Here is a 9,445-nt window from a genome sequence, read left to right on the forward strand (position 1 = left end):
TCATATGAAAAATGCTCCAAACCATTACTGATTAGAGTAATGCAAATTAGAACAATGATGAGGAGGTTGTGGGAGGATTGGCACATTGCTGCACTGTTGTTGGAGTTATGATCTAATCCAATCATTCTAGAGAGCAATATGGAATTATGCCCAAAGAGCAATAAAACTGAACACACTCTTTGATCCAGCAACACCAATTCTAGGCTTTTATCCAGGAACATGGGGAAAGTCCCACATGTTCCAAAATATTCATAGCAGCCGTTTTTGTACTGGCAACGAACTGGAAACTGAGGGGATACCTATCATTTGGGGAATGATGGAACAAGTTATGCTATATGAATGTTACAGGGTATTATTGTTCTATAAGAAACTATTAATGGTCAGACTCTAGAGAAGCATGGAAAGAATTACAGGATGCTGAGTGTAAGGGAAGAACCAAGAGAATATTATACACATTAGCAACAACATCGTGAGTTGATCAGCTTTGATGGATGCAGCTCCTCTTGGCAGTTCAGAGAGCTAGGACAACTGTGGGAGACCTGTTATGGACAATGCTATACAAATCCAGATGCAGGAAAATAAAACAAAACAAAACATTACAAAAAAGTAAACTACAAAATCTGAATAAACACTATTTTCAATTTTTAAAAAATTTCTCATATGTTTTTCCTTCCTTTCTCTTGGTTTTCTTTCTTTTCCCCTTTGTCCTAATTTCTCATACAGAAAATGACTAATCTGTAAATATGCTAACACAAATGTATATATAAAATGTTCACCAGACTGAGTGCCACTGAGAGGATGGGGGTGAAGAGGGAGGGTGAAAGGAAATTATGTAACTTATAAAAATGCATATGCATGTGGATGAATACCTTTCATAACATGCAATTGAAAAAATAAAATATAGTATCAATTAAAAACTATAAAAAACAATAGATATTATTACATCTTATATTCTTTACACCTTCTAGTCAACTGTGTGATGACAAGGATGTGGGTGACAATATCACAAATTAAATAACTACCTGTTCCCTTTTTTATACCATGTCATCCATATATGTATGTATTCTTCTATAAAGCTGGAATGACTAAGAGAAACAATAAAAATACTCTATCTCATTAAAAATAAATAATTGGATGTTCAATCACTCTTAGCATAGGCTTTAAACTAAATATGAAAAGTCTCTGAAAACCATTGATGAAGTGAAATGATAATAGACAGCCTATTCCTTTAGCTGAGGAATTTCATCATGCCCTTTTGATCACATTGTTTAAAAATAAAGACTTAACTGCATGGAGGTATTCCATTAAGTCCTATGCACCGAGACCATATTCTGGTAAGCTCCTTAGGAGATGGGAAAGGTGTTGGAGGTGGGCTTGTATAGAGTGGAGAGGAGAGACACTGGTTTTGGCTTAGTTCTATTTTCTTCCTTCCCCTTGCTGGGACCTAGTGAACTTTGAAATTTTCAGGGGATGGTGAACTTCTTATCTTCTCACCAGTGTTCCATCAATGTCACTGGACCAGTTGATGGTCAATGTCTTCAAATAAGAAGACAAATAACAACCTGGATGTGTGGATGTGGATTTAGAATTTCACAAGTTGCACAGCAGAGAAATTACAGCAGCCCTAAAGGGAATTTCTTGAGCACCCCATGAATGGACAAAAATGATTTTCAGCAACTGGAAATTCTGAGTAACTTCTGTGATACAATATGCTCTAAACTTGAAACCACTTTCCTCTGAAAACTATAAGAGGGTATCACAGACTTTTTTCCAAAAGTACTATTTTAATAGATACTTCTCTCTAAAAGTTACTTAGACTTAGGGAACTATAATGATTCTCAGTTGATAATCTAGAGGAGAAGCATATTACTGGAGGCTCAAGCAGTTGGTAAAAGAGAATCATCTCCACCTTTTCAAAGACACTCCTAAAATTATGGGGGAGGGGAGATACTGATTTCACTAAGACTTGAAATTCATTTGTGAAAATAGAAGTTAGATAAGGATTCCTCAATATTATATGACTATATACTTCTAATAAAAACTTTATAGATATGGGAAATAGGCATTTTGATCAGTTAGTGGTGCTTTCTTGAAAGACTTTTTAAATTAGTAATAATATGCATGATTTTTTTCCTGGGAATTTTTCATCTTCCTCACTGGTAGATGTCCAGAGTATCAATACATTGATGCTTTCAAAACTGTGTTGCTTTCAGTGCAGATCACCTCTGAAAATACTTGGAATAGCCTAGCTGTTTGTAGGCCATGCAAAATGTAATGAAGAAACATATGGTAAACATAGTCATTCTGAAGATTATTACCAAAACATTGTTTTGCATGAGAAGCAGGGTAAAAGTTATAACCAAATAAAGCCTATAACTGGAAAAGACAGGGGACTAGTCATATTGTTTTGGGATGGAATCACTAGTGGTTATCTAGTCTATTATCATCCACCCAGGGTAAAGTGCTTATTAAAGATCCATGTAAGATGAATTTATTGCATAGAGATTATAGAAGTAAATGGACAAAACGTGTATAGGATGGGCACATGGATATGTTGTAATCTTTGCCAGTGGGGGGGATAACAGATGTATAGAGGCACATTAGGAACATGAATTAAACTCTGCGCCTCTTTGATAACCAATCTTTGGAATAGCTATATGGTAAGGAATTTTTCAACAATACAGATCTTAGTAAAGTAGAATACTTTGGCGTGTCTTTAACCTGCAGAAAAGTCCTAGAGGATTGTTGTTGTAGTCCCTCATAGTGGAAGAAGACCATGACATCAAATGAATTTGGGCATGACATGCACATTATGTTGATTATAGTGAGGGAAATATTGTGTAAAGATATCTTTCTCACTGTCTTTTACCAGAACTATTATCACTCCATGGCCTTATTTAATAGGAAACAGCACTTCTGGTGGTGGCATGACCATCAAGAGATTGAATACACTGTGAAGTTGCCAATTTGTCACCAGAAAATCATATATTGGCACTTTGCCTAGCATTGCCTCTTTGATATGGGAGGGGCCCATATCCATAAAGCCAAGGACTATAGGATCAACTTCCAGATGAAAAATAGTGAGAACTGATTATTTCCCCTCAGTATATTCTTTTTTTTAGGTTTTTGCAAGACAAATGGGGTTAAGTGGCTTGCCCAAGGCCACACAGCTAGGTAATTATTTAATTGTTAAGTGTCTGAGACCAGATTTGAACCCAGGTACTCCTGAGTCCAGGGCCGGTTCTTTAACCACTGTGCCACCTAGCCGCCCCTCCTCAGTATATTCTTAAAGGGATTTATACTCTAATCATCAAAACCAGTTCTTCATGACTTCAGTCATTCTTCACTTTTTGCTATCTATCAACCCTCCAGATCCAATCTGTTGCCAAAGTCTTTCATTTGTGTTCCCATCTGTATGATTCTACCACCTTCCTAATACAGACCCTCACCCTTTGAGACTAGCCTACTGAAATGGCACACTGGTAGGTTTGACCGCATTTCAATTCATTTGTCTGTTCATTTTCCTAAAGTGCTGGTCTGAACATATCACTCCCCTGCCAAATTAAAAAAGTGTCTTCAGTATCATCTTCAAGATAAAAGGCAAATCTTTTGTTTGAATTTCATAGCCTTAAATAACCTAATTCTCCCCATTTTTCCAATGCTAAACCTTTATCCCCTATTTACTCTTTGATCCAGTGCCATTCATCTTCTTGTTCTTCAAGCAAGAGACGCCATTTCTTGGCAATCTTTCTTCATCTTTGTTTCTTGGCTTTCCCACTTATTCTACCTGCCTTTTTTTTTCAGTTAATGACCTTCATTTTACCAAAAAATGAATCTACAAACATTTCTTTAACTTCTAGTCTCTTAGCTACCAGAGATGCAAATTCTAATCAATTCTATCTTTTGTTCTCTTCACCAAAATTTCTCCCAGTCCCACATCTCCCCTTCCTCAATATTTTTTAAAGGAAAAGGACAAAACTAATAATCAAAACTGATCAATATATCAAGAGTCTGAGATTCTATGCAATGTATCACACCCATGGATTTCCCATCTATGTAAAGAAATGGTTTGCTAGTGTCTTCTCATATTTCTCATTTAGTGACTTGCTTATTATTTGTAACTTTTGCATCATTCACTTTTGAGTTGTTTTTATTTATATTGTTATAGTTATTATGTAAATTGTTTTCTTAACTTTGCTCACTTCATTATAGATAATATCTTAATGATCTCTTAATTTCCAAATCAAATGGTTCTAAGTCATCATCATTCTTGACCATTGACAATGACCTTATCTTTTCTAAATAAGTCTTTCTTTCTGACCTGTTAGTCATTTCTCAGACTCCTTTGTTTTATTAATATTATTCAATGCCTTACTACTTAACTTTTGAGGTACCTCAGAGAATGGATCTACTTATCTTTCCACATATTCTCTCTGCCCAAAACATCAACTCCCACAGATTGAGTTATAATCTCTATGCTGCTGACTTATCTTTTGATCTCTTTCATCTTGTATAGGTCCCTTATATATCATTGCACTTAATATTTGCTGAGTCCTATATCATCTTTTTTACAGGAAACTCAGACATTGCAAACATTTTTCTTTTGAGTTGGGTTAGCTTTATGTTTTCATATCAATTCAGCTATAAGAGGTAGGGTTTCTGAGCCAAAACAAACTGCCAAATGTATCACAGTGTAGAAATTTTAGACCATTTTCCCCTGGGGATAAAGAGGATCTGGTATCAAGGGAGGGCAGAGTGAATGTGACTGGAGAATAACTAGGCGTCTGTGGATAAGGACAAGTTTGTATGACTCTGGAATAGTTTAGAAATTATCCTCATGTGTATATACATATATACACACACATGTCCATATATGCTTATATGTGCTGTATATGTAAATGCATATTAGCAGCCACAGTGAGCAAAATTAAGTTGTGAAGATTAGAAAATCTACAATATAATTTTAAAAAGTGAAACATGCTTTGACATTCCCTCTATTAATCAAAACACTTTAGTAAGTCCTTTATAAGTCTTATGTATCTATTTTAATGTGATATTTTCTTGTTGATAATACAAATTTCTTAGAAGGCAGGCATATATTTATAGTTATATGATTTGAATATAATAAGGATAGAATAATGAACATTTGGGGATTTAATGAACACTTTGTGATGAGGATGAAAACAGGAAAGACAGAGAGAGAGAAGTGGGGGGGCTTTTCCAATTAATCTGGTGGTTTGGCCTGAATGATTTTCTTGGCATGAGGATATGAGATGCTAGCAGTTTTTGAGGCCAATTTTTCTTTCCAAAATCAAAAAAATAGAGATCTGATAGAGAACTAAACATTTACCAGTGAACTGACTTATTGAATGATATGTTTATGGATACCCAGCATTTTCTAATTTTCTGAGGGAATTAGAAAACTGCAAACATATGGGTTCCTCATTCCCAATATCTGATTTGCAAGGGATACAATATGGTGTAGTGGAAAGAGGCAGTGACTGGAATACAGAAGACTCAGATTCTAGATCTCAGTCTGCCATTAGTTTGGGCTTATTGGAAGATCTTCTAATGGGCCCTTCTTCTCTCTGAGCCTTAGTTTCCTCATTTGGAAAAGAAAAGTGTTGGATAAGACTAGTACTCCTTATGCTGTGTTCTAAGGCTCTTTGGTATTGTATAAAATGCAGTCCAACTTTATATTGGTAGACCAGCACACTAAACAAATTCATCTCTTCCAATTTCTGGATGAATTTAGGTCTAGACATTCACATGATAGTCAGTCTGTACTGGCAGAATTCCTTTGAAAATAATTAATGTCTGTTTATCATCTGTCCTTTTTTTAAAACATTATTTTGTGTACCGATATCCACTATGGAAGATGAGAGAGTAGGAAATTTTATGAGATGAAAGAGCAAAAACATTGAAAACTTTGATTATGAAACAAACATCCACAAGTCAAGTTCAAATCCTAAATCCCAAATGTAGAAAAAAATGTAAATGTAATTAATGTTTTTTTTCTGCAGTTTAATTTTACTTCTAGCAATTCTGAATTGTGTTATATAATGTTACTGAATTAAAAAATGCTTTATTGGCCCTGGAAAAATTAAAAGACACTTGAAAACCAAATACAAGATATTTAAAAAATTAAGTTGAAACTTTTATTATAAGGGTGGCATGAAACGAATCAGCCCCCCTCAATTGTTTGTTATTGAAATAAAGAGGAAAATAAGAATCTTACATGATGAACTCTTTTATTGAAGATTTATCCAATTGTAAAACATTGATTGATAGTAAATATTTATATCCATTTTACTTTATAGAAATTATACTAGCAATTATAGTATTAATGCTCGATTAAGTATAAAAATGTTGGGGTGACTAGGTGGCGTGGTGGATAAAGCACCAGCCCTGGAGTCAGGAGTACCTGGGTTCAAATCTGGTCTCAGACACTTAATAATTACCTAGCCGTGTGGCCTTGGGCAAGCCACTTAACCCCATTTGCCTTGCAAATAAAATAAATAAATAAATAAACAAACAAACAAACAAATAAATAAATGAAAAAATAAAGAGAGAATTGAACATACTTTAAAAAAAGTATAAAAATGTTGTGAAAATAAAAGATTTTAAAATTTGTTGTATAAGATGGCAGAACCAAGACTATGAAGTAAAGTGAATAGTTTTGTCACACTTTTCCAATAGAATTTTCTAAAAAATTTTAAATAATGCATCAAACTGAATTCTCAGTGAAATAACTAACAAAAAAGTCACAATGAGTAAATTTTCCAGTGCAAGGTAACTTAGAAGGACAGAAAAAAGCTATCTTCTTGGAAGCCTTGGAAACTGAAGGAGAAGCAACAGCAATGGTAAGAGCCACACTGAGAGTGCCTATTACCCAATTTCAGAGAGCTGAGGAACAGTTGTGGTCCAAAAAGAATGGGGGCAGTAGTTGGGTAAGGACCATAGTTCAGTCCAAGAAGGTAATAGCACAGCACTTTGGATGGACTGAAAAGTTAAAGGCTCCCTGTGAAAGCAGTAGATAGACACAGAAGACCAAAGCTTGGTCCAATCATTCTCTCTCTCTCTCCAGTATCCTGCAGCTGAGGTGAGTAGAATCCAACTCTAATATAAAGTCCAAAGTTAAAAGAAATATACTGGTAAAATGAGAAAGCAACAACAACAAAAAGATTTCACTATAAAAATCACTGGGATGACAGGAAAGATTAAAAGATGTCAAACTCAGAAAATGTCAATGACAAAAATTTCTAAAGGCAAAACCTCAGAAATGCAGAAAGAATTTTTATAAGAGCTAAAGAAGAAGATAAAAAGAATAGAAATTATTTTAAATTTCAAATAAGAGTAGTAGAGGAAAACTTGGGAAAAGAAATGAGACTCATATAGCATAATGGATAGTGCCTGGTCTGGATTTAGGAGGACCTGATTTCAAATCCAACCCCAGACATTTAATAGGTGGGTGACCCGGGCAAGTCACTTAATCCAATTTGTCACAGATTCCTCATGTATAAAATGAGCTGGAGAAGTACATGAAAACCACTCCAATATCTTTGCCCAGAAAGCCCCAATGGGGTCACAAAGAATTGGACAAAACAGGAACAACTAAACAACAACAAAAATAATATATGAACATTTATGAGTGTATGTATGTATATATATACATATATGTATACATATATATGTACACACACACACACACACACACACACACACACACACACACACATATATATATACAGTTACACTTGGGTATAAAAATTCATCGTGCCCAAGAGGAAAGTAGAATGGAAAGGGACCAAGCAGAAAGGGAGAGATGATGAATGTGATGGTAGATTATGGGAAGAAGTCAGATGTAAAACAAACCTTTAAGAAGGGGATAAGGTTAAAAAATGTATAAATAGAAGAGAATAGGATGCTGGGAAATACACAGTTTGTAATAATAGCTATTAATGTAAATGGAATTAATTCACCCATAATAGAGAAGCAGATAGTAGGATGGGTTAGAAGCAGGAATACAAAAATATGTTGTTTGCAAGAGAAACTTAAAACAGAAAGACTCTTAGAGTTAAAATAAGGGACTGGGGCAGATGCTATCATGCTTCACCTGAAGTAAAAATGACAGAGGCAGAAATCATGATCTCGGACAAAGCAAAATTAAGCATGGACTTCATTGAAAGAGAAGATCAGAGAGACTACATCTTGCCCAGAGGTACCATAGACAAAAAAATAATATCAGTGCTTTTACATATGTATGTGTAAACTGATCTAGCATTCAGTTTTGTTAAGGAAAAGTTATTTGAAAAAGTTACAGGAGGAAATAGTAAAATTAAACTAGTAGAGGATCTTAATTTACCCCACTCAGACCTAAATATATATTTCTAATTTTTAAAAAAAATTTTTAAACTTTTATTTTTTTTAAAGGATCAGGAGGGTAAGAAAAGTCATAGCTTGTAATTTACAGGTTTCAAAAACTCACAAGTTACATAAAGCTTGATGGTTCAGTTCTTTAGCAAGGTAAAGAGTTCTTAAGATAATAAATTTAAGCACAATTAAGAAAAGGGGAAAAGGGAAAGGGACCAGCTATGAGAGTGATTGGGCATAGACTAACATGGATTCAGCTGCATGATGAAGGTGGTGGTTCAGTTTGGCGACGATGTATCCTCAAGAGCAGATTAACTTCTCCCAAAGGAGAGGTACAAACTGAGATACATAGTAAAGAAGTGCATAGGGGAGTGAGTGAGATGTTATTTAGGGAATTATGCTTCCTCAGTGCAGGCTGATCTTCCAAAGGAAATCAAGAAACTCAACTGAGTGAGCAAACTTTTAAGGTGGACTTGGAGGCAGGTAGCTCAGAGAACAGAGATGAGATGATTAGGTTATTTGTGCAGAGACTTAATCCTTTCAGGTTTATATTACATCCATTGTTTAGTTGCTAGGGGCTTGTTTTGTGTCTGCACACTTCCATTTACAAAAGTCCTTCCTTGCTGCTTTGGTGCAAGGTGCTTTATTTCAAAGTTAATTGACTTCATTTTATAATCTGTTCAATTGAGATGGTAGTGGGATCAGTGTTAATGGAACTTCCATGCAGAGGGAAGAGATTAATTAAAAAATAGATTTTTCTTAACATTTCCCCTACTTCAATTTCTTCCAGGTACTTTTATATTCCTTGGGACCAGTATATTCTTTCCTCTGAGGCTTTCCTTAGATTTCTTGTAACATTCTTTTTCTTCTGGGGTTACCATTTGGTTTTCTCTTAAGCCATAGTGGTTCTCCATTATGTTTCAGCATTTTCATCTGTTTCCTAATATCCTCAGCCTTGATTTCTCTATTGGAGCTTTGTGCTTTGGTTATTCTTTATTCATCTCATTTGATAGGTTGACAGGTCATACTTGGTGCTGGATATTGTGCCTAACACCAGACTCAGATTTTGGGG

Source organism: Macrotis lagotis, chromosome 3 (assembly GCF_037893015.1).
Source record: "Macrotis lagotis isolate mMagLag1 chromosome 3, bilby.v1.9.chrom.fasta, whole genome shotgun sequence".
In the NCBI taxonomy this organism is placed as follows: Eukaryota; Metazoa; Chordata; class Mammalia; order Peramelemorphia; family Peramelidae; genus Macrotis; species Macrotis lagotis.